The 25,463-nt window shown below is 38.4% G+C and overlaps 1 non-coding gene across 1 annotated transcript; it reads left to right on the top strand.

Annotated features, from left to right (window-relative positions):
• The first annotated feature begins 23,699 nt into the window (after nucleotides 1-23,699).
• TRNAD-GUC lies at nucleotides 23,700-23,769 on the top strand. The gene has a single exon. It is a non-coding gene; the product is annotated as a tRNA-Asp (tRNA).
• The last annotated feature ends 1,694 nt before the right edge of the window (nucleotides 23,770-25,463 follow it).

Below are 25,463 nucleotides of genomic sequence, written 5' to 3'. Positions count from 1 at the left end.
ATCAATACATATGGAATACAAAAAATAAATAAATAAACTTTTGTAGCTCCTATTCCACATGTCTAATCTTCAACATTACTTGAAATCTTCGTCACTTCCAAGTACTCCAATGATCCCAAAGGTTGTAAGTTCATCATCATTGTTGTTGAAAATCCGTAGCTATAACAACGAGAAAACAAGAGTTCTCAATCATTGTTATACAGTGTCATAGTATCATTACACAGCGTCAAAGTTCAATTGTATCACAACTTCAACAACAATATTATGGTGATATGTATCACTCCCCCTTAGTCAATACTCCATCTCACATGGAAACCACTCCCCCTTACATAATGATCCGAAAACCATATGTATTTGTAGTGTGAACTACATATTAATTCTCCCCCTTTTTGTCAATAAAATTGGCAAAGGCACAAATACATATGGTTTTCGGCTTTCCGAAAGAGACATTTCATGACCAAAAGAAAGAAACACATATCATCTTATTTAAATGCAATCATAAAGCCGAAGCTAAATGCATTCATCAAGGAGTTTATAAAGATACAAGATAACCCCTATAATATTCCACAGCCACACTCCCCACAAATATTTGGCAACTAAGCACAAGTTCAATTAAGAACTCTACCCCATAAAATGTCATTCCCGAAAGAACAACAAGAGTGACCTTAATTTCGAAAGAAAAGAAGGATTTCTTTGGACATAACAAATCACATACAAGTATGAATTTGAATCCAAAATACTCAATTAAATTAACCACAAGAGGACCCATGATTAATTCAATCGAAAAATGCTCAACATAAGTGAACTTGTGGAGACTCAAAAATATACAATTAGATTAATCACAAGAGAACCCATAATTAATCTAATCGAAATACACTATAAAACTAATCATAAAAGTAATCAATTTAATTGGTCATGCTCATCATAAGAAAACTTACGGAGCAACAACTAAATAACCAAACAAGATGATTAATTTAGTGGATATGCTCGACATAAAGTACCTCACGGAACAACAACTAAGCTAATCATAAAAATAATCAACTTGGTCGTTTAGTGCTCAGCATAATACACTTTACGGAGCCTCACAGTAATACATAAAATATGGATCAGGGAAGATCAATACTGCGGAATACACAAGGATTCATTCTATTTTCCATCACTGTTCGCATAACGACATTCAACAGACATAATCCTTGAAAACAAAAGATTTTAACCTATCTTACATCAATAGTTGACATAATAGGATTAACTTTTGTATTTGTCAAAAGTCTATTCATTCTTTTATCAATACATGCATATCGACATACGAAAGACTTTACTTTTGAAAAGGTATGGGACAATAATAGTTCACGGACGCAAACACACATATCCCATAATAATATTGCAATATATAAAACCATAAATATTAATACTGCAAAAATCATCTTCCAAACAAATTTAGAATTTAAACCCATAAATCTAAAACATGAAGATGAAAACGTTGGACATAGCTATAATGGCTATTCCAAACTCCAGTTATTCTTCTAAAAAAACAAGAAAATAGAAGATTTACTAGGAAAATAAAAGAAATCAACAAGCTAAGGAACAAAAGAAGACTCCAGTGCCATGGCCGAACACGAACTAAGGTCAAATAGACGGTTCAGGATCCTCATGAGTCTTGGCGTCTTTGATCTTGTGATTAGCAGCATCCATTGCATCTTCAGAGAAGAGATTTTCTTTGTGAAGATCATTGATGTGAGATTTTATGAGACCAAGGTCAGCTGAAACCTTTTTCAACTCAGTTTTCAACACATCAAGACTTTTCAGAGTATCAACGAGCTGCAGTTTTGCTTCCTCAAAATACTTAAGAAAGTCATGGACCACTTCAGCAGAAATCATATCCTCCTTCTCAACATCCTCATGAGTATATGCATAGTAACACGAGGCATTAGGATGATCATCTTCTACTAGGGTTCTTTTCTTCCTCCCTTTAGACTCGAAACGTATACCTTTGTCAAGAAAGCTTCTAGAAAAACCACAAGCTCGTGAAGAGGAAGACATTCTTGACAAACCAAAATAACCTGGAGTACATAAACATGACTAAGAGGTTTGGTATTTATATGGTTTCTTAGGGAAGAAGGCCTTTATGGTTACTAAGAATTGATTCGTATTAGTAACAGAGGTAGCCGTACGAACACAACCCGACCCAAGGAAAAAACTTTAAGGCAAAAAGTCTTTTTGCTACATGAAAATTCATAAATGGATCAATAAATTCCATACATAGGAGTAATTTAGAGCACAAGTCTAGAGGACCACATAGATAAAAGAGAGAAACGATACTAGACACATAAATACTATTTAGGCATTATTGTCTGCAAACATTTGTTTAGCTATAAACGATAAGAGGATAACTCAACTAAGCAGAACAGCAAAATGCCACATTATACCTGATTTTTACACATCTTGCTCAATGGGATTTTTATGAGCAAGTTCTTAACCCTTATGATTAATTAGCACAAGTATGAGCTCTGAGCTCATTAAAAGAACTGTGTTTATGATCGAGTCTCTTTTTCCTTCTGAATCTAGAGAGATCCCTTTTTATGTGAGAAATTATCATAAAACTTACAATCATCAAAATACGAGACATAGTTAGAGTTCTTACCAGAAGAATTTTGACATGAGGAGGATGACAACCTGTCGACAATTTCTTTATATCCTTCAATTATCTCCATCAGGTATTTCTCATATCATCAATTTTTCTTCTTCCTCCTGGAATTTCGTTCATATCAAGGGTAATGTTTTTTCCAGAGGAAACGAATTGATCTTTCCTTAGGCGATTCTTGTTAAGACTTCTATTCTGCTTCAGGACATTTGAGGAACTCATTGAACTGACCTTCCTGGTAACATACACAGGGTAAGTACGAAAACCAACTGGTTTAGACATACGAATGTCAGTTACACCTTTGAGAATTAAGTCTAAGGTGTGTTGAAGTTGAACCAAGGAGGTTTTATTCAACCTAGAGTTTCTCTTTTGTTTAGCAGAGCCTTTTGCATTGCAAAAGAGGCATACTTTCTGATCACACGAGTGATTAGACAAAGTAGTCTTAACAACCTCATTAGGATATTTCTTCCTTCCATGTGAAGTGGAACATCCTTGAGCAATGGGAAATTCAGACACATTCTTTTTGACAGGAAGGGGTTCCGATTTTACTTCTGGATCTGGAACGTTTTCAGGCGTAACAGAATTACTCGAGAATCCTTGAATAGAGAGTTTACTCAAATGATGTTCTATTTCCAAAGCATCCTTTTTGAGACTTGCCTCGAGAACCATACGTGAAGAGTGATCTTCAGTATTTTCTTTGAAATTGCAGTCCTTTATTACACCAAGCAGAACATCGACATGGTGTTTTACCGACTAAATCTATCAGCTTGGATTCTAGCAAGATTTAGAATCAAGACACTCTCTTCAGCTGTTTCCCATTCATTTAGAGAGATGGACTCTTTTGAAGGGTAAGCGGAAATACTCATGTCGGAGCCTGTCTGTCTTGTTTGAACACAAGGTTCGTCTATGTTCGAGATTGAAGGATATTTCTCTTTAATAGAATTAGACAAGACAAAGCCCTTTTTTCTGGTGACGCGTTTATCAGAGATAGTACTCTTGTCCATAGAGTCAGATCGCCACAAACACAGACTTTTGAGGTCTTAAACGTGTTTGCCTGCTCTGATACCAATTAAAAAAGTGGGGGTACAACAACCACACCCAATATTTATCTTAGCAATTTGTATAGACAAACTCCAATATGCTTTCTAGGGAATCAACTAGACAGTCAGACTCAATCTAGATAAAAAGTATATCAAAGAGTTTATATCTCAATCTCTCGATTTGATATATACTCAAGCAAATAGAAATTTATGAGTCTTTATCAAATACTAGAGAGATAACTTGGATGGTACAAAAGACCAATATCCAAGTGTCAATCAATTTAAATCAACAACCAAAAGGTCAGATATTCTAATTGATTGAACAACGCACAACCTGTGATGTTTCAATTATATAACAAAGTATCATGCGGAAAAGAAATAACACAGACATCATAATTTTGTTAACGAGGAAACCGCAAATGCATAAAAACTCCGGCACCTAGTCTAGTTTTAACACACATTGTATTAAGCCGCTACAGACACTAGCCTACTCCAAATTAACTTTGGCCTGGACTGTAGTTGAACCCCAAACAATTTCACACTTATCCAAGGTACAATTATGCTCCTACGTCTTTGATCCCAGCAGGATGCTACGTACTTGATTCCCTTAGCTGATCTCACCCACAACTAAGAGTTGCTACACCCAAAGTCGAAGACTTTAATAAACAAATCTGTATCACACAGAAAAGTCTACGGTAATAGATAAATCCGTCTCCCACGAATATACCTACGAGTTTTGTTCCGTCTTTTGATAAATCAAGGTGAACAGGAACCAATTGATAAACCGAACTTATATTCCCAAAGAACAGCCTAGTATTATCAATCACCTCACAATAATCTTAATCGACGCAGCGAAAAAAGATATTGCGGAATCACAAACGATGAGATGAAGTGTTTGTGATTTCTTTTATATCTTTCCTATCGGAGATATCAATATCAAGCCAATTATTACAATTGTACTCGTACGATAGAAACAGCAAGATCAGATCACAGAACTACAAGAAAGTAGTATCGGTCTGGCTTCACAATCCCAATAAAGTCTTTAAGTCGTTAACCTGGTTTAGAAGAAGAAACCAAAGGTTAAAGGAGAATCGACTCTAGCTTAGCACAACTAGTATCACACAGAAGGTGTGGGGATAAGGTTTCCCAGTTGCTAGAGTTCTCCTTATATAGTCTTTCAAATCAGGGTTTGCAATCAATTTAGCTTGGTAACAAAGCATTCAATATTCACCGTTATATGAAAACCTGATTAGATTCAAGCTAATATCTTTCAACCGTTAGATCGAAAACTAGCTTGTTAAACACAAATGAAATGCACGTTTCTAGGCTTGTGTAACCGTACCCAAACTTGTACATTTTTTGGTTCAACGATAGTAAACCAAATGGTTATCCATATGATCACTTTCATATCAACCATATTCTTCTTCACGATAACTAGTTCAAGTGACTCAAATGAACTAGTTAGAGAGTTGTTCAATTGCAAGGAAATCTTATGTAACTACACAAGACACAATTGAAGCAAAAACGATTTGATTCACTCGAATCGGTTCATGAACTATATATCCATGGTTTGCAATTTGCATTCCTTAGTTTATATAAGAATAAGTTCACAAACATCGTTTTTAATATAACCTGCTCAAGTTCGCGGACTGGGTCGAGAACTTCCGCTAGTTCGCGGACTGAGTTCGCGGACTTGGCTCACGCCACCATTCCGGTTCTCTTGATCAACAAAGTTCGCAAACTTCGGTCTAAGGAATAAGGACTTATACATATATGTGTTTCCACAACAATGCTTATATCCTCCAATGGTTATATAATCTAAACTCTCATTTCAATCATTGAAACATTCTTAGAGGACGTTGATATTCTATAGTTGTTATTCACAAACTATTTTTCGTCAAAGTAAGCAATTTTCAAAGTGACTGAAACTTGTCATGAATTTTGTCATTAGGTAAAGATGAACTTGGATAAAGCGAAAGCTTACCAACACATATTTCGAGAAATAGATAGGCGAGATAAACTCAGGTCGAAATAGAAAATGTGTATAATCTAAGTCTATATAGCAAAACGAATTTTGTCTCAAGATAGGAGATAAATAGATTTTTGAGTGATAGATAAGTTCAAGTCTCCACATACCTTTTAGTCGATGAAGATCCACCGGTTCCTTGAGTAGTCTTTCGTCTTGTATGATGATTGTCATGGAGTTCTTGAGCTCAACTACACTTTATATCCTAGTCCGAGACCTTAGCTATAGTAGACTAGAAATCAAGACTTATAGTTTTGATCACTAACATTGACAAACATGCTTATGATAGCAACGCATGCGAGTTCGACCGAGCAATGCTCTAACAGTGTTGCCCATGTGGTGAAGGTTAGTAGCTCGGGTTCTTAGTCGAAGAAAAGGGTTGTGCTTTCACTGCCCAATTTCTCCTTCAATGCTATGCCCACCTCATTGGGGAGTGCTCAGTCTGTCTCTACTTCTCCTGTTAGTAAGGTTGTTGGACCTCCGTCTTCGTCACCAGATTGTGCCATACTGGGTAATCTTCCTTCTGCTGGTGATATGGATTTAGGTGGTGCTCAAGATCTTTCTTAAGTTCCTAGCTCATCCACCATGTCGTCTCTCCACCGTGGTGAAGGCTCAGTACTCGTACCCCACGCTCTCTCCCAAGTGATTGATGGAACCGTTGCTGGGTCTGAGAAGGGTAAGTTTCCTGAGAATTTGAGCCTTGGGAGTTCTGACGATGCTATTCTTGAAGCCATCCTGCGGGATTTAAAGGGTCCCTTTTCTGCCGAGGTTGATCGTCACCATCTGGATGGTTCTTTGGAGATAGATTCGCAGCTGGACGTCCTGTCTGCTCAGTATCATGTGGCTAAGGATCTTTTCTTTGACCCGGACTGCTTTCGCTCTAGTCAGAGCTTTGGTGAAATCCTCAGGGGTAGTATCCGAGAGATGGAGGCCTTCATGGACACCTATGCTGATTTTCTTCCCCGTCTTTCGGTGTTTTCAGTAATGGTGGGTTTGGATGTAGAATTTTAAAGGTGGAATTTATGGGTCCAGGGGATTTGGTAGAATTATGTTTCCTTTGTATGTTTGGTTGCCCAAATCCTTGGAATCACGTTTCCCATGGGATTCAGTTTTCCAGAAAATCCTCCATATGGAGTCCGACCCCTCCCCCCTAAGATTTGTTGGAAAACTTATCAAGGGATTTATGGACCCACTTTCTTTTAACTCTAAATCCCATATATATGCAATTTTAAGATTTGAGGGTAATGCCAAACGGTACAAAGACTTTAATACAAGAAAACTCTATAAATCCTAGGAATTTTAATTGAGTTACTAAACACACAAGGAATTTACATGAATCCCAGAATTTGTAATCCCATGGAATTATAAATTCTTGGAAACGGTGAATTCTGCAAACAAACCCACCATAAGTGATTTCTTACTTGACTGTTTCATGCTTTGCTTTGAACCTTCGTCTGTTCTTATGCTTCGCTGTTTGCAGCTTTGCAAACAAATAGATGTGGGTTGTATCTTTTTCAAGTTTTATAGGGCTAAGTGTACTCACTTGAATGCTCTGCTGGAGCGCGCTCGTCAAGAATGTGCCCTTGTTAGCACACAACAGCCTTCGTCTGGTGATACTGCTTCTGCTGCTAAGGTACCCTTGTTGGAGGAAGATCTGAGAAAGACTCAGAGATCCTTGGAGGCTTGTTTACTGGCCCTTGTGAGAGCTAACAATGCTGTTAGAGTTGCTGAGGATGGGCGCAAAGCTGCTGATTCTGCTTTGGCTGCTGAGTCCTCCAGAACCATAGGTTCGCTTCTTCTTTACCTTATCTTTGTTTTTGCTTTTGTTTGGTTGCATAGTCCTGAGACATCCTGCACCTGTCATCTGGTATCCCTAGTGAGCTTAGGCATATCCGGGAACAGGTATCCAAGTTGGCCTCCGATGTTTGGTATTATCAAAAGAAATCAGATAGGTTAATGAACGTGATTGTTCATAACGAGGCCCAACTTTCTCTCGAGTATGCTCATGATGCAGATCTCGTGAAGCAGATGGCTTTGCTCCGCAAGGAATGTGACGAAGTCCTTAAATGGAAAGAGGGTCTAATTTTAAAGCAAAGGGAGGATATTTCCTTAGTTGAGAGATGCCTCTCAGCCCAAGAAATCATCCGCAAGAAAGATTATGCAGATTTTGAAGATGCTTGTGCTTCGTTGGCTAAGGTTATTGCAGAGCATAACGTTTTGTCTTCTGATGTCTGTTCTCTTAAGAGTAGACTTGTTGAGGCTGGATCCGCATCGTCTTCCATATCCCATGCATCCTTGGTTAGGAGATTGAAAGAATTAGAGAATGTTTACCAAGTTTTGTCCTCTAAGAATGCTTCGCTCCAGATCGATGTTGATGATCTTCGGACTAAACGAGATACCCTTGTAGAAGATATCGAAGCCGCTGAGGTAGACCTTTCTGAGGCCCAGCATAGTTTAGAAGAATCCCTTAGCCATGCAGGAGGTAGCTTATGGTCCTTTATATTTCTGGTAGCATCCTTTGTTTCCTTTGTTGCCTTTGTTTATTACTTACTCTTTTGTATCCGCAGGTCTTCAAGAGCAGCTGGCGGGTGAAAACGCCAAGATCAGTCGTCTTGAAGGTCAAATATCTTCACTGGAGATATCCCGTCAGTTTGATGATGCTGCTAAGTTCAAGGATGAGGCTCTCCAGGAAGCTAACGATCAACTTAGTGCTCAGGTGATGGAACTTCGATAAAAATCGGCTTCGGATATGGAGGATCAGTCCTCCAAGATGAAGGTGCAATTTGAGCATTCGATCATTGATTATATAAATGCTACATTTGCTGAAGCCGAGCTCCAAGCTGAAGGAGTTGTCTTTCCTCGTCTTCCTTACCCTTGATTTAGTCGTATTCAGCTTATCTTAACTGAACTCTTTGTTGTATTATGCCCTCAGCTGAGGTGCCCTTGTGTTGTCTCCTTTTCTTGAAACATTGCTTCGTGGTGGTTTGAACCTTCTTTATCTGCAACTTTTTAAGACATGTCAGTCGTATTTTGGTAATATTATCATTTCACCTATGTTATTGCATGTATATTTTTGTTTGTAGACGTATTGTGTCTAATTCTTCGCACATTCAAGTCGTCACAAGGTGCTAAGGTATGCTTAACCTTGGGTGGAATATTCATCGTCCTACCTAAGTATCCTTTGGCCAGAAGGCGAAGGCTCCTACGTGGGCAATAGTTTTCCTGTAACCCTACGCGTTCAGCGCGAAGACTGCTTTACTTCGACAAGGTATCTCTATCAGGGATATCTTAATTTTTCTTACTGCCTCATGAAGGGAACTATCGTCCCGAGGATCCGAGTATTGACATATGCGCAGTTATGTCTTGCCTTGTCTCATCGTCAATCCTGACGGAGGGTGTCTATTCTAACCCAATTGTATTAATCGAAACTAGTTCTTTAGCAAAAATTTTATTTCATTGATTAATAAGGTTTATAATACCTTTGATCAGGGATAAAACATGGTGGCTTAAGGCTCGTTCCTTTCTTCTCCTGAGTAATCACCATTCTCTTATGAGTAGTACTTTTTTAGGTACATTGCATTCCAATGGTGTTGTAATACTTCACCCTTTAGGGTTCTTAGGTAGTAAGACCCTTTCCCGGCGACGTCATGTATGATGTATGGCCCGTCCCATATTGGAGCTAGCTTGCCCCACTCCTTCTTTCTATGATATGGTGGAATCTGACGTAGCACATATTCCTCAACCATAAAGTTTCTAGGGATGACTCGTTTGCTGTATTCCCGAGCTAGTCTTGGTTGATATTTCACCATCTTTTGTAAAGTCACTTCTCTTCTTTCTTCAAGGTCATCCAGCTTTTCCAGCATCAAGTCTGTTGTTAGATTTTTCTCCCATGCATCTGTTTTCGTTGTTGGAAGTATTATCTCCGTTGGGATGACTGCTTTGGCTCTGTAGGTCAGCAAGAATGGAGTTTCTCCCGTAGCCGCCCTTCTTGTAGTTCGGTAGGCCTATAGGACATTGTGCAGTTGCTCGCACCATCTTTTCTTGTATGCTCCTATCTTTTTCTTTAAGTTCATCGCTATTGTTTTGTTGGTTTCCTCCGCTTGTCCATTGCTCTTAGGGTATATAGGAGTGGACTTGTTTTTCTGGATGTTGAAAGTATTGAACAACATGTCGATGTTTTATCCTTGCAGTTGTTTGCCATTGTCAGAGACTATGGCGGCTGGTATTCCAAACCTGCATATGATTTGCTCAAACAAGAACTTAAAGACATCTGTGTCCCTAATTCTTGCCATTGCCTTCGCTTCTACCCACTTGGTGAAATAATCCGTATCCACAATAAGATATCTTCTCTTCGAGGTTCCCTCTATCAAGGGTCTGACAATATCCACCCCCCATTTGACAAATGGCCAAGGGCTGATGACCGAGTTTAGCTCCGTTTTTGGTGCTTTGATCTTTCTGGCAAAGCGTTGGCATCTTTCACACCATTTAGACAAGTTCTTTGAGTCTTCTTCCATGCTTAGCCAGTAGTATCCTTGCATTTTGGCTTTGACCGCCAAGGACCTTCTTCCTCTATGGTTGCTGGCATCTCCGCTGTGTATGTTGTGGAGTATTTTCCTTCCTTCGGTTCATGAGAGGCACCACATCAGAGGTCCAAGAAATGACCTCCTATACAGTATCCCATGTCGAAGGATGTACATTGCTGCTTTTGATTCAAGTTTCTGAGCCTCTTTGACATTTGCTGGTAAGGTACCTGTATATGGGGAAAAACGATTTGCTGGTTTTTTAGGGAATTGAAGACACGGACGTGTTGTCGAGACTCCTCAACCGAGCAAACTGCTCAACCTCACACAGATGCACTGCAAAGGGAGTGCTTAGATTCGAGAGATAAATATGTAGGACTCCGGCCTAAACCAAGTCAATGGTCGTTCCATAGTCAATTCGGCCACAAAGAAGGAGATGGGTTGATCTGTATGAGGGAAGCAGAGAATTGTGTGGGATCAATGATGATCAAGGATTGTGGATGTGTTGAAGGTTTCTACAAGTTTTCTGTGAAATTTTGAGTTCAAAGTAAGTTCTGGTCGATTTATGGAATTTCTGAGAATGATGACTCGAAAAATTATCTATTTTTCAATCATGGATCCAGAGACTTATTTATATTGTCAGAATAAACACATTGATCCCTGTAAGTGTGACGGTATCTTGAGTGAAAGAGTGGGAAAGTGGGAAATCGTGGTGAAACCAGTTCCAGGTCGTGCGGAGACTTGGTTAACCATCCACCCGCTACTTTTCTAACTCCTTCAATTGTTTGCATGACTTACTCACATTTCTCATCGTGGATGAATCCACGTGCCGTAGGCCGCCAGACCAAAACCCTAATTGATATATCCCCCATGTAACGTGATTGATGTCTCACGAATCGTGGATTCTGCATGACGGGCGTGTATTTTATTATTCAGTTGTTGACTGATTAGACGTTGAGTCTAGGTTTTGTTGAATTGAGCATGATTGATGAATGCTCAGTGATTCATGGATCGAACATGTCTGTTGAGACGTATAATTCTTTGAATGATGTTGATATTGCGCGTATTAGCAAAGATTGTAAATTCGACAACTGAGCATCGATTCGATGAATTACTGAATATTGATAGTTGGATCAATATTCAAGCAATTGAGCAAGTATTACTCAATTCGACGAATTACTTATAAATTACTGAATATTGATAGTTGGATCAATATTCGAGCAACTGAGCAAGTATTGCTCAATTCGACGAATTATATATTGGTGATGTGACCCAATAAAATATTAATTAAAATATTGGTAGACTAACGAATATTATATAATTAATTCAGATGTTGATTGCTGGATCAACATAAATTTATTAGCGTTTGAACTTGCTCAGAATGATGATTTTGTGGAGCGTTTGTTCAAAACCCTAATTTTTGATCAATTGTTCGTCAATTGATGAATTGTTGAAAACAGGTCATGCGTGAGGGAGGGACCGACCACATGGAATTAGGGAGTCCATGTGGTGCCCAAGTGCTTGAGTGAGCGTGCACCAGGGTCCTTAGTTGTCCAGTTGGTGAAAGAATGATGATTAAATGTCGGTTTCATCATTTATTGAAATAATGCTCGATTGAGCATTAAGTGATAAAACCTAATTATGGAAAAGCGAGGGACCGACGAAGAGGGCATGAAACGGGCCCTTGGTGGTCGTGGGACCAGCGGATGGTCGTTTGAGCAAATTCCAAGTCGGTTGGAAAGAGTTTGGACTCAATATGAGCAATTGAGCAAATTAGGTCAAAATTATAAGAATGTGTGGGACCGGCTCCTTGCAAGCCTTAGGGACAGCCTTGGTCGGTCAAGGAGGCATGCTCGTGTCTCCATTATGTTCGTGTCTCAATCCTGAGAGTTTTAGTATTTTCTGATGTGCATTCGAGCAATATCTTGGATTTTCAGAAGAGTTTGATCTTTGACTGAAATTCTTGATTTTACTCGAATAAGCAAGTAGAACTTTGCTCGTTTGATCAAAATTTTGAAAATATTAAAATAATGATATTTTAATATTTTCCGTGAGTAGCCTAGTTGGTCATGTGACCATTTGACTTTTTGGCTTTTTCATGGTTTGAGCAATATTTGAGAAAATATGAAGAAATCATGATTTTTGCTCAAACTGAGGAGTTTCATGAGATGAGGGAAATAATAATTATGAAAGACTAGGGATTTTAAGGTGTGGGACCGGCCACGGCTAGGGAATGGCCAGCCGGCCAGGTAGCCCGGTCCCGCAACACCTTTCCCTATTTTTTCTTATTTTTCATGAAACCGTGAAAATATGGAGAAACCATGAGTTTTGCTCAAACAAGGAAAATTGCTAGAATGAAGGAGTTTTCATAAGTTCATGAAAATAATAAAATAATTTAAAATAAAGGAAAAAGGCGTGGGGGACCGGACACGGTGGCATGACCGGCCGGCCGGTGGGCCCGGTCCCCTAGGCACCACTTTTATTATTTTAATATTATTTTCTCTCTCCTATATATTTTGTGTAGGATTCCTCGTTTTTCCATATTTTCGAATGCTCGTTCGTGCACTCGGATGATCGGTCGTGCATTATTGTAGAGTACACTTGCACCATTTTCTTAGGGCTTACTCAGTGATGGTCCAGATGTCCGGTTGTTGAGTATTTATTACTAATTCATGAAATTTAGTAGAGAATGATTCATGAAACTGAGTAATAAAGGTGATTAGTTATTTATTATCAATCCATAAGATCAGTCGTGGATTCGATTATGGATTCGGAATAATAAAATGAGCATTACCATCCCGTAGGATCGTGGATTCGACTACAAAATCGAAGTAATAAAATTGTTTATTACCATTCCATGAGATCAGCCGTGGATTCGATCATGAAATCGGAGTAATGAGATAAAATAGATTATCTTCTAGGAATTCAGTGATGAATGTTACGTAGAATTAATCTATTGCAGAAGGAATATTAGCCAGTTAAAGCATCATACCCGTTCTGAAAGGTGCATAGTCAGGAAATAGCGAGTGTTGTCGATGTCCTGAAGGCGTTTTGCCCTCTCAACAATCATGTATGGAGAACCGCCTGAATCTATACACGGTCTCTCTACATAGTCAGGGAACAGTGAGTGTCACCGACATCCTGAAGGCGTTAATGCTCTCAATCTTACGGAGAACCACCCAATCGTTCTTCTATGTAGAGGGGGGTATCTCTATGTAGTCAGGGAACAACGAGTATCACCGACGTCCTGAAGGCGTTAAGTTCTCAATCATGCGGAGAACCGCCCAATTATGTTATTCTACATAGAGGGCATGATGAAATGCGAGGCATCGAACGCTCAGCTAGTGGAGGCCTTTCGAGAAACATATTCATCATGGCTCGTAAAATATGAATCGTCACATGCCTGAAGCCGTGTCAGAAACATGCAGTATCATGATTTTACGATTTTGACCTTTGTTGAAAATCCACCATCAACATTAAGTCCCCTGCTTAGTGAGGGACAGTCATGTTCCACAGTAAGCATTAGATGGTGATTTTCAGTCGACGAGATCGTTGGTTGAACTCAGTCGTACAAAGGTGTTCTCAGAATCCTCGATTTGCTCCAATGGTGTCACGTACAAGAAAATGCTCAGGTAAGGACCCTGATAGTACGATAGAGCGTCATCCCGTGAGCACGAAGAGATGAGGCACTGCTGATTTGGTCTGTCAGACGTTCAGTTTTGGTCGGTTTAGCTTTTGCGGGTTCGAGCCCAAAAAAGAAATCCTTGTTTTAGGAACAGACGTTCATTAGTTTAAGAAACAAACAATAATCCCTAGCATAATAGATTTTTTTTTTTTAAACCTGTGAGATTTCACAAAATGGAATAAACTCTCGTTTCAAAGGTGGATGCTCGTTCGAGAGAAAAAGTTTTTTTTTATTTTTTTTTGTATACGTGCGTCTGTTAGTAGTCCATGAGCTTTCATGAAATTTTTTATTTTCGATATGTGAGCTTTCATAAATTTTTGAAAGTATACTCACTTCAAAGACGAATACTCACGCGAGGGAGCTATATGTTTTTCTACGTGAGTTTCACGTTAAAATATATTTTTTGTAAAATCAATGTTTTGATTTTGAATAATTGTTGAAAGTAGACAATTATACATGGTGAAATAATATCTGCATGTGAGTTTTCACAACTGTAGAATGGACACCAATTCAATTTTTGAAAAACCAGTGAATGTTCACACAGTAAAATTTACATGGGTTGTTCGCGGTTTTATGAAAATCAAGTCATGATTTTGAATAATGAATTTTACTCGTCTTTGCAGGTTTGAAGGAACGAGCAAGTTTTTTGAAATTCTGACATTATAATCACTACAGCTAGTGAAATTGTAAATAGGTAAGATTTGGATTGTTACCATTTTTGTAGATGTTGATGTGAACATCTTTATTCCATGATTCATTGTTTTGTTGAATCCTGCGCTTTGTATGAATGACTGACTCCCATGATGACACTTCCAAAGATGGTGTTTTCAGATATGACATCTCTACGGATGCAACTTTAAGAAACGGTACTTCTGGGACCTCTGAGTGATGGTGAGAGATCCTTCATGCTGAGTTGTACTCCTGGTTATCTCATTAACTTTATCACAGGATGATCGTGTAGTGAGATCCTGGATCAATGTAGACTTCACGGAAATGGAAGATTGTCTTCGGGGCGGAGAACCCATAAGTAAGGACTACATGATGTTAGCAAATGGCGTGTAGTCCCCAGTCGTTTCTTTGGTGAGTTGTTAGAGCTCCTTGTGTCATGACTTTTCCTTGCCCGTGCAATTAGGATCACGAGACCAAGGTTTGTTATTTCTTTTTAGAATTTTTCTCCATCAAGCCTTGACGGTCTTCAATTTACTGTTGCTGAACAAACAGTCTCTGAGTCGAGAAGAACAAGTTGATGTAAGTACCTCTTCGTATAATCGTTCACAACACTCCTTGAATGAAATATTAATAATTGTTGCGGATGTATCCAGGAGGATATTTCGTGGATGAACAAAGTATTGCAATGCTCATTCTTCCTTGGAAAATGGTGATACGGAGAATTCTCAAAACCCAAGACCGAATGAAGGAGATAATGCTACTAATGGTGATTCCGGCAATAATGATCCTCCGAACGGCTTAGAGACCACTCAAGTAAGTATTACCCTGTACTTTCTTCATATAAGTATGAAATTCATGATTTGGGGATGAATAAGTGAGAACCCACATGAACGAATGAGAAATTTTGCCGAAATACATCACCAGAAAAATGCAGACTTCGGTCTTTCAATAAAAACGCTGTAGAATCTTCGTCCGATGTCGGATTTTCGCGATCTACCCATGTTTTTTCATGCCCAGGAAATATCCAAGATTTTTCAAAGAAGCTTTTTGAGTTTTGAGCATGTTTAAGGGTCGAAATAGGCGAAACAGTAAACTTCCAAGAGACTTCCAGAAAATTTTCAGCTGACATGTAGTCCAATGTTTTGGCCACGTCTCTTTGCTCGTTTCTCCAATTTCTATTAATTGTGGATATGTTGTATAGGACATCCATACGAAGAGAATGGTATATGACTCATCCCTAGATTCTTCACCAATTTCTCCCAGCTCGCTTCTTTTTGCGGGACAGTGTAAAATCATCTCAGACGATCTTGTTGTAAAACACTCTTGTTGTGTCTTTGGACCATTCTCTTGTGTCTTGAATGGTTGGTGAAGGATTTCAATGTCATTGATTCATTTGAGATCAGGACCCCTTGATTGATACATGAGCATGGTGCTTGCAGCCATCTTATTTCTGTCAGTCGTAGAAACATCACTTCTGAAACCCTGGTCACGGGACCATAACCGAGGTTGCTCTCAAGAGGGGGTGATTTAATGACCATGGTTTCATGTCCCGGTGGTAGCATTCCTTTTATGATGAATGATTAGCACATGAGAGTCCGGTGCCACTGGTCGCTGTCGTAGGCGTCAAAAATAATTACACTTTCTTACTACTCAAAATATATAATGAAGCAAGGGAAAGAAAGGATCGTTCCCACAGAGAGGTCTTAGGTTGTCAATATGTTTCGGTTTCTTATGGTAACACTTGGGGGGTTTTCTGATTTTTATAAAGTAAACTACAATAAAAACAAATAAATAAAAGTAAACAAATCAACTCAAGGATATGTGAAAGTATTGGTCAAGGATTTCGTTTTCATTCACTAACACGTTCTTGTCTTAATAACTAGAATTGATATTTAATCTCTCATTATCAAAAGCCCTAAGATACCTAGTCGAAAGAATATCCCGCAATTTCCTCTTATCATCACACATACATGTAAAACGATGCAAGTATGAATTCTACCAAAAGAATAACCTAACGCCTTGCGCTAATCAAGTTCAATTCCCATGGAGCATTAAGATTCATGAAATTAGGTTGATCAATGCAATTGAAATACATTGCGCAAATAATTCGAACAAAGGTCACGATTCTCATATGATTACAAGGATATATCACCATAACCTACAATCATATTTATGCTACTTGTGTTCAAGGATTATCGCTCGATGATTAATCCTAAACTAGCTATAGATATGGATATGAGTTCTACCAATTTGCAACTAGACAAAACAAATACTCAAATCATGTTGCAATACATCAATCATGCAACTATATTTTCAGAGAATTATGAACGATAAATATGAGACAAAACTAATTCATTAAACCCAAAATCATATTATGTGAAATCAACTTAATCCATAAACCAATAATAAAATTAACTACTCATGTTCAAGGAGTTCATCACAAGAAGGAAGAGAAAACCTATCATGTTTCTAAATCCTAGAACAAAAAGTAGAGAAGAAGATCTTCAATATAGAGAAAAGTCCTCTCTTTTATATGTTTTCCTTATTTCCATAAAGGATACTCTTTTTCAATTAGGTCACGCCCCATTCTTCTCCAAAATCCATCTCCAAGTGGTCCACCAAGTCCATATGTGAATACCCATCTCAAAATTCCGTGTGAAAAGTGGATCATCGGAAACTGGTACCATGGCCGGAAATGGCCGGAGTAGTCATCTAACGTCTACTGTCGATCACCTGAGATGCTGATGTCGTTGCCGGAGTCAAACTAACGGTCTCCTAAAGTCTCCGTCATCTTTAACTGTCAAGTTAACGGAACCGTTATCTCTGGATCACTGAGTTGACGCACCTGAATCGGAAACTGGCAAGTTCTGGCTGTAATCTGAGTGTTTGCAGGACAACTTCCGGCCTATTCATAACTCCTCCTCTGCATACTTTCAGACCCAAACATACATCTATCATTCAGTCTTCATTTCCTGCAGCTCAATCGTTCAACTCTCCAACCCATCGATTATTCACCAGCGGACACAAATCAGCCCCATTACAGTCCCATCCTGCATATCAATAGTTAGCCACAACTAGCAGCAGTACTCTACTAGCCATATCAGCTGCAAAGCAACAGCACCAGTGCACCATCACTGCATTCTCCAGCTCAGTAAAACTCCAATAATCATCAGCTCTATAACAATGACAGCAACTTCATTTCAGCTCCTTTTCCTGCAACCCATTCCACTGCCATCTTCCATGTTCCATTTCTGCTCAAACTCTCAACTCAACTGCAACCAGAACCAACCACCTAGTGCATTGCAACAACATCACAGCACCAACATCTCAGACCACCAGTTCAAACTCCACCTCCTCCGCTCAATCATCTTGTGCTCTTATTTGCAATTGCAGCTGCAATCAGTCCATCACATTCATTCTTAGCTTCATCTCAGTCTTATCAACTATGTTCCACCAATACCAGTTGCTCAAGACCCGTCTCCTGCAGTTCATTCACCTGCAATCTCCACTGATTCCATCTCACTTCATACCTACCAATTCCCGTAACCTGCAATCATTTATTCACTGCAGCACCAGTACCAGCATCCTGCATTCCAGGTTCAGGTGCTAACCCTATCAGCTCCTTAACCTCCACCTGCAATTGCTCCTGCATCTTCTAATTCAACCCATCTCACTCACACCATCAATTGTAGATCCTCTTCTTCCCTGACTTTCGCAGCAACAACTGTTGGTAGCATCACGTCACAACACCACCAACTATCTTATAAATCTCAGCACCATTGCTTGCAGCTCCATCTCCTGCCTTGCAGCATCACTACCAAACACATAGACCTGCAACAACTACCATCAAACCAACATCCCATGAGCTCAAGCACCTTCGTCTCAGCTGCAACTTGAGTCTGTTACAGAGACCAACAAAATCACCACCAATGACTCACTGTCACCAGCCAACCATTGTAACCATCACTGCAATCCTGCAGCAGCAATTTCTAGCCATAATTACATTCACAGCTGCCTCATCATACATCACTTCTTGGTCTTCCTCGCTTCAACAGAATCAGCTTCTCAATCTCTTGTTCTTCTGCTGCCATCACCATTACCAAACCCTTGAATATCAACATCAAATCCCATCAGCAACCACCCAAACTTCTCAGCATCTTCTTCTTATCCTTCTTCCTGAAATCCATGGCAACACAGATTCGACCCACAACTAATCATTGGAGCATCTGAGCACACACACAGTCCATCAGGTCCAACAACATCTCCCTGAGTTCACCATAGAACGAACCGCAACAGTGACATAATCTCCTTCATTTCAATTTCACACAAATTATCATTCTAAAAATCGAAATCACACAAAACCCAACTTTCCTCCTTATGTTAATGACCCATAATCACCATTAGATCTGATTCTTCTTTCTTATTCGAACTCAACAAATAACCTGACTCTGACTTCAGATAACCCTAATTCAATCTTCATCTATTTAACAGTAACAGCATCAATCTCTTCTCCTTCTTCCCTGTAACATACATATTGCCTATATTCATCACTGCTTCCATCATCTCCGATCGAACTTCCCGGATCTCTGAATTTATCTCTTAACAGCGCCTCTTTTTCCTCCCGTCTCTCAATTTCAGACAAAAGACACAATAATGAGAAGAGGTTTTGGGGCTGTAATGAATGCAATTACCGTAGACACCCAGCATTATTGGATAAGGGCCACCATCTGAGTGACTCTTCTTGTATTGTCAGTCCTAAGGAACTGACAAGCTTAGCCGTTGATTTTGCTCGTAACCTTCTCATACAGCGTCAGAATGACCTCGTTCTTTTGCCATTAACTTCATATTTTCGTGCTCTTCAACTTGATGAGAAGGAATCCAAGATTTGGGCGAGTTCCACTTCTTTTTGCTCCAAATGACTCCATTGCACCTAAGAAACTCAAACGCACACATAAGATACATAATTTACATGAAAACTCGCAAAGAAAGCATAAATACTAGATATAAAATTAGGCGTTTTAGACACCTATCAAATTCCCCCATACTTAGACTTTGCTAGTCCTCGATCAAATCAAACAAAACAAATTCTAAAACATACATACAACTCCGTGTCGTCGAGGCTATGGTTACTCTTAGCATGAATAACAGGCCTTTGAACCCCTAGGTGTCCCTAGTGGACGAGTTATAGTCTCGTGAAGGTTTACAAGAGGTGTATGTACAAAACCTTTACTTCCGAAATCCAGCTACCTGTGAAAAGTCTAAAAGTGACAATAAACATTTTGTAATTGGCATACTATCAATGATTACAGGAGGAAGTACCCACTTTCAAATCCAATTCATAAATTAGTAATATAACTTTATCAGAAAGTTGAACACAACCACAATACTCGGAATTGAATCAACCACAATCACATGAAAAGATTAAGAAGATGGATATATAAAGTAGATGGTGGCGGACTGTTGACTAAGGTGAACGGTGTTTCCCATATCTGTCTGAAGGTCACTGCCAAAAAAAACCTAAAAATCATATTGGATTGAGCTACTGGTCTGAATACTAATATCAACACGACTGGCATATACAAGGGAACCAGCGGTCGACAAACTTAATTCTAGATCAATTCACTGGCATATACAAGGGGACCAGTGATCGATTTTATTCAACACAATAATAATATTATTATTTTCTTTTCTTTTCTTTTTTCATTTTTTTTTTCAAATCGACAACATGATTGGATCTTTTGGATCCAAGCGCATGATTCTTGTCAGCAGATTACATGGTAATTCCCATGGATCCTGCATTCCACGCTTGTTTAGGCGACGGAGACAGGGAGAACACACACATATTACTATCCAAATGTCAATTTTTTTATGTACACCGCTTGATCAAATTGGTCTGGGTTTTTTTTTTGTAGTAACTCAATCACTCTATTTCATCCTAGCACTGATTACAATTCGATGTTGGTGCCCCACCAAATCACTTAGAGAAACAATAGATAAATATGGAAAAATAAAAAAATAGAACATGATATGGTGACGTCTCCGAGATATGGTGACAACTAACAAGTTATTTATTTTTTTATTTTGTTCGTTTTCATATGAATAGACTCTACTAATGGGTTCCTCAACTCCTACAACCACGATGTTTCCATTAGTGCAAGGCACAAGTTTCTAGACTTAAGAGTTTATCATCTTTTTTTTTTCTTTCTTTTTTTTTAGTTTTTCTACTTTTTTTTCTTTTCTTATAAACACAAGAGAAAACTAACAAGGCTAAAAACTCTATATGAGAACACTCAACCACAGTTAAACTTTACATTGTCCTCAATGTAAAATTTAGTCAATCAAAGTAAAGTTCAAGATGGGAAATTCATAACATGATATATATACACAATATGAAAATAAAATGCATAATAAAAACTCATACTCCAACTCATAGCTATTTCTGAACAATAGAGGATGAACACTAAACAAGCTATTTAGTTGGCATCTAATCCCAACTCAGCCAATATATACCTCATCGTCAAGAAAAAATTTCATCTACTTAGAAAGCCTAGTGTTTATTCTAAATTGTTCAAAAATCTCTAAAAGTTTGAGTTTTGATATGCAAATATCCAAAATAAGAAAATAAAGATAAAAGACTTGAGAAATAAAAAAATAGAGATAGATACAAAAAACCAGTGGGTTGCCTCCCATTTAGCGCTTGGTTTAAAGTCGCCAGCCCGACTCGCAAGACGAATTCCCCATACACCAATAATCTGAAAAGTTGGGGATCCTTCCATAGAACCTGTTTTGGAAACACTAGCTTCACACAAATATTAGTAATATAAGACAAAAAAGAAGTTATTAACCGATAAAAGCTTCCCCCACACTTATTCTTGTCCACATTTGGAAGTATATAAAGAATATAGAAGTCGGGGACTACCATGGTTTCTTGTTCCAAAACCTGCATAGTATGAGAATCAAGTTTCTCTAATGGAGGATATTGTGAAATAAAGTCATTCAACAGTATTCTCGAAGCACATACATTCAAACCAATAAGAGGTAAAGGAGAAGAATCAATATGCAAAGGGTTAGACAAACCTCGCACAATCTCTTGTAGCGCGGAATCCTCTTCATCCTTGAAAAATTCAAGTGAACTATTCACCTCTTGTATATCATGGTCCTCTATCAAACCTAGCAACCATTCTTCGTCTGTTTCTGCCTTAACCAAAATCTCGGCATCAACATCTTCATTACAATCATTTGCAAGCTCAATTGGGTCTTCCACAATATTGGTCATATCGGTTTCATTCTCAACACACTCCTCTTTGTTGCAAGGTACATACTCCACTGCGGATTCAAGTCTCACGATAAGGAAATTTTTTAGAACACTCATTGCATCATCCCCCAGCTCTACCTTTTGAATAGGTTCTTGATCGTTATAAAGATCAATGCTCGAGTAAGCTACACTAGTGTCATCATATTCCATTTCATCTTCACCTTGATCGCAAAAAGACTTCATACACTCCTCGGGGATGTCACCATAAATTGGTTCAAGCGATGTACTTTCATAGTCATCGTCACTATCATAGTTAACATAAGATTGGCTACCACTTCCCAAAGATTGGTCTTTCGCAGAATTTTGCATGTCCTTTTTGTATTCTTCAATGCCTTGTCTTAAAAAGAAAACACCTTTTTAAAGCTCTTGGAGTAATCCATCCAAATTTTGAAAATAGTGTTCCATTTGTTGGTAAAGCTCGTTCGACAAGGAAAAAGTATAATCACTTACCTCAGTATTGTTAGGACAATTATCTTCCCTTTGAATGGGTGAATGATCATAAATACGATCAGAAATTGGGCCAAACATACTATGAGCATATTCGGTCGACGAAATTGGTTCCACGCTTGGTTGTCTACAAACTGACTCCATGCCCACCATAAATTGTTGCATCTCATCTACCAAACTAGAAGAAATATGAATAGGAGAACAACTATTCTCCCCTCCTTGTGGTTGCTCACTTACATACCTACCGTAAGAAGGTTGGTATGTATGATAATAACTCAAAGGGTATGTGGAATATTGACCATAACCAAAGGATTGATTTTGATTGTACTCCCCACAAGGGTGATAGTTGTCATAATGTTGTTGAGGTTGATAAGCGTACCATTGTTCTAATATGCTCCGTCCATAGTAATTGGTACCTGAAACAAGAGTTCTTAAAACAAGGTTAAAAACCAGAAAATAAAAACAAAAACAAAATAAAAAACAAGACTAAAAACAAAAATAAGGAACCAAAAACAAATGACAACCGCTGCCTCCCCGGCAATGGCGCCAAAAATTTATCGATGTCGTAGGCGTCAAAAATAATTACACTTTCTTACTACTCAAAATATATAATGAAGCAAGGGAAAGAAAGGATCGTTCCCACAGAGAGGTCTTAGGTTGTCAATATGTTTCAGTTTCTTATGGTAACACTTGGGGGGTTTTCTGATTTTTATAAAGTAAACTACAATAAAAGCAAATAAATAAAAGTAAACAAATCAACTCAAGGATATGTGAAAGTGTTGGTCAAGGATTTCGTTTTCATTCACTAACACGTTCTTGTCATAATAACTAGAATTGATATTTAATCTCTCACTATCAAAAGCCCTAAGATACCTAGTCGAAAGAATCTCTTATCATCACACATACATGTAAAACGATGCAAGTATGAATTCTACCAAAAGAATAACCTAACGCCTTGCGCTAATCAGGTTCAATTCCCATGGAGCATTGAGATTCATGAAATTAGGCTAATCAATGCAATTGAAATACATTGCGCAAACAATTCGAACAAAGGTCACGATTCTCATATGATTACAAGCATATATCACTATAACCTACAATCATATTTATGCTACTTGTGTTCAAGGATTATCGCTCGATGATTAATCCTAAACTAGCTATAGATATGGATATGGGTTCTACCAATTTGTAACTTGACAAAACAAATACTCAAATCATGTTGCAGTACATCAATCATGCAACTATATTTTCAGATAATTATGAACGATAAACATGAGACAAACTAATTCATTGAACCCAAAATCATGTTATGTGAAATCAACTTAATCCATAAACCAATAATAAAATTTGATCCCCGCCTGTAGTATAGTGGTAAGTATTCCCGCCTGTCACGCGGGTGACCCGGGTTCGATCCCCGGCAGCGGCGCCAAAATTTGATCGTTACACTTTCTTACTATTCAAAATATATAATGAAGCAAGGGAAAGAATGGATCGTTCCCACAGAGAGGTCTTAGGTTGTCAATATGTTTCGGTTTCTTATGGTAACACTTCCGGGGTTTTCTGATTTTATAAAGTAAACTACAATAAAAGCAAATAAATAAAAGTAAACAAATCAACTCAAGGATATGTGAAAGTATCGGTCAAGGATTTCATTTTCATTCACTAACACGTTCTTGTCTTAATAACTAGAATTGATATTTAATCTCTCATTATCAAAAGCCCTAAGATACCTAGTCGAAAGAATATCCCGCAATTTCCACTTATCATCACACATACATGTAAAACGATGCAAGTATGAATTCTACCAAAAGAATAACCTAACGCCTTGCGCTAATCAAGTTCAATTCCGATGGAGCATTAAGATTCATGAAATTAGGCTCATCGATGCAATTGAAATACATTGCGCAAACAATTCGAACAAAGGTCACGATTCTCATATGATTACAAGGATATATCACTATAACCTACAATCATATTTATGCTACTTGTGTTCAAGGATTATCGCTCCATAATTAATCCTAAACTAGCTATAGATATGGATACGAGTTCTACCAATTTGCAACTTACAAAATAAATATTCAAATCATGTTGCAATACATCAATCATGCAACTATATTTTCAGAGAATTATGAACGATAAATATGAGACAAAACTAATTCATTAAACCCAAAATCATGTTATGTGAAATCAACTTAATCCATAAACCAATAATAAAATTAACTACTCATGTTTAAGGAGTTCATCACAAGAAGAAAGAGAAAACCTATCATGTTTCTAAACCCTAGAATAAAAAGTAGAAAAGAAGATCTCCAATATAGAGAAAAGTCGTCTCTTTTATATGTTTTCCTTATTTCCATAAAGGATACTGTTTTTCAATTAGGTCACGCCCCATTCTTCTTCAAAGTCCATCTCCAAGTGACCAAGTCCATATGTGAATACCCATCTCAAAATTCGGTGTGAAAAGTGGATCACCGGAAAACTGGTACCATGGCCGGAAATTGGCCGGAGTAGTCACCTGACGTCTGTCGTCGATCACCTGAGATGCTGATGTCGTTGTCATAGTCAAACTAACGGTCTCCTAGAGTCTCCGTCATCTTTAACTGTCAAGTTAACGGAACCGTTATCTCTGAATCACTGAGTTGACACATCTGAATCGGAAACTGGCAAGTTCTGGCTGTAATCTGAGTGTTTCCAGGCCAACTTCCGGCCTATTCATAACTCCTTCTATGCATACTTTAAGACCCTAACATACATCTATCATTCATTCTTCATTCCCTGCAGCTCAATCGTTCAACTCTCCAACCCATCGATTATTCACCAGCGGACTCAAATCAGCCCCATTACAGTCTCATCCTGCATATCACTAGTTAGCCACAACCAGCAGCAGTACTCTACTAGCCATATCAGCTGCAAAGCAACATCACCAGTGTACCATCACTGCTTTCTCCAGCTCAGTAAAACTCCAATAATCATCAGCTCTATAACAATGGCAGGAACTTCATTTCAGCTCCTTTTCCTGCAACCCATTCCACTGCCATCTTCCTTGTTCCATTTCTGCTCAAAATCTCAACTCAACTGCAAACAGAACCAACCACCTAGTGCATTACAACATCATCACAG

Source organism: Papaver somniferum, chromosome 9 (assembly GCF_003573695.1).
Source record: "Papaver somniferum cultivar HN1 chromosome 9, ASM357369v1, whole genome shotgun sequence".
In the NCBI taxonomy this organism is placed as follows: domain Eukaryota; kingdom Viridiplantae; phylum Streptophyta; class Magnoliopsida; order Ranunculales; family Papaveraceae; genus Papaver; species Papaver somniferum.
Note: the sequence above shows the minus strand (reverse complement) of the source record. Positions and strands in the feature narration are given on the sequence as shown.